Genomic DNA, 1,852 nt, shown 5'->3' with positions numbered 1-1,852 from the left:
AAAATATATATATATATATATATATATATTTTTTTTTTTTTCCTCGGGTGGCTTGTGAACTGTACCAAGTGAAAGCCAGACGATAAGTGGTCGTCTTATGTCTTCTAAATTTCCAAGTAATTTTAGGTACATAAATATTTAAAGAGAATTCATGGAAACACATCAATAAATAATAAAAAAAATTAAATTTGTAATCGACTCTCATGACATTAATAAACATAGGTGGTATTGTGTCACCAAAACTCTCTTTTTTTGTCAACCAAATCATTCATAGAAATATATTGTCGTTATTCAATTTTATATCTTACAAATCTTTAATATATACTAAAAGCGAAATTTTGATTATATAATACATTAACCAATTGCACCATAAGCGAATCGACCCAGGTCTCGGAGTCCCCATAGCTTTCGGACTAGGTGAAGTTATTTGTTACAAGAATCTTCCCATTTAGATTCTGATGACGATGCCTTTGTTATTCCTCGTGCATTGTCTATAATAAAGTTCGTGTATGGTAAATGTTATTACATTTTCAAACGCTTTATAATTTTACTTTTATTAAATTATATTATTAATTTAATTTTAAGTAATTAAATGAATGTTAATTTAATTTTACTTCAATTTTAGGTTTTTGAGGTTGTTGAGATGGTAATAAATCTTAATAATTATTTTGAGATAAATGATTTTAATAAAATTATCTAAACTAAACGTTAAATATTTAGTCCTACTTCTATTTTAAAAATCAAATATTGAGTAGAATGGAATAAATTATATTAAATGAATCTTATACTATTATAATAATTTATTATATTAATTTTTAATTTAATTTCATTCCTTAATAACTATTCCACCAATAATATGCATTAGATTTTAGATTTTTTTTTAATGCTTCATCAATTCCTTGATTTACTCTCTCCTATTTGTTTTTTTTAATTATTTCAATTTTAAATAATATTCAAATTAAGTATTCAAGGGGAAACTAAATAGAAAAAAGAAATTTATTTCACTTTTAATTAAAAATAACGCTAAAATATTTAATTAGGAAAAGAATAGCTAGAAAAGGAAAAAAAAAAAATTATTTCAATAAAAAGTGAATATTTATAAATTTCTAATTCAGCTAGTTATTTTTTCTATAAATATTTGAATATTCGGTTTATCATTCATCACCTATTTTCTTCAACCAAAATACATCTTGTTTGTGATAATTGGAATTCATGGCGACTCATCATGTGAACTCTCATCTTGTCATCTTCATCGGACTTCTTGTCGTCGTCACCCACACCTCGATGGTTACTTCTGACCAGAGCTTGTTTTATCGACGTTTTGGTGGTATATCCAACCAGATGAAGACTGGTGGTGTTAATATTTTTGAAGGCTCTCTGGTCAACGTTCCAAACGGACGAGACCCAATTCATAATCAAGTTCCTCCGATGACGACTGGGGGTGTTAATATTTTTGAAGGCTTTCTAGTCAACGTTCCAAATGGACCAGACTCAATTCATAATCAAGTTCCTCCAATGACGACAGCTAGTGGTGTTAATATTTTTGGAGGCTCTCTGGTCAACGTTCCAAACGGACCAGACCCAATTCATAATCAAGTTCCTCCGATGACGACGACGATTGGTGGTGTTAATATTTTTGAAGGCTTTCTGGTCAAAGTCCCAAACGGACCAGACCCAATTCATAATCAATTGAATTTGGTATGATATTATATTAATAAAATTTGGTTGTGTTGTTTCATGAAACCCTCTTAATTGTTTATGATATTATATTATTGATAATTTTATATTTTCTAAATCATCCCTATGTGGAAGTATGAATTTTTTTTTTTTTTTTTTTTTTTTTTTTTTTTTT

This window comes from Cucurbita pepo, chromosome LG13 (assembly GCF_002806865.2).
Source record: "Cucurbita pepo subsp. pepo cultivar mu-cu-16 chromosome LG13, ASM280686v2, whole genome shotgun sequence".
Lineage (NCBI taxonomy): Eukaryota > Viridiplantae > Streptophyta > Magnoliopsida > Cucurbitales > Cucurbitaceae > Cucurbita > Cucurbita pepo.
Note: the sequence above shows the minus strand (reverse complement) of the source record.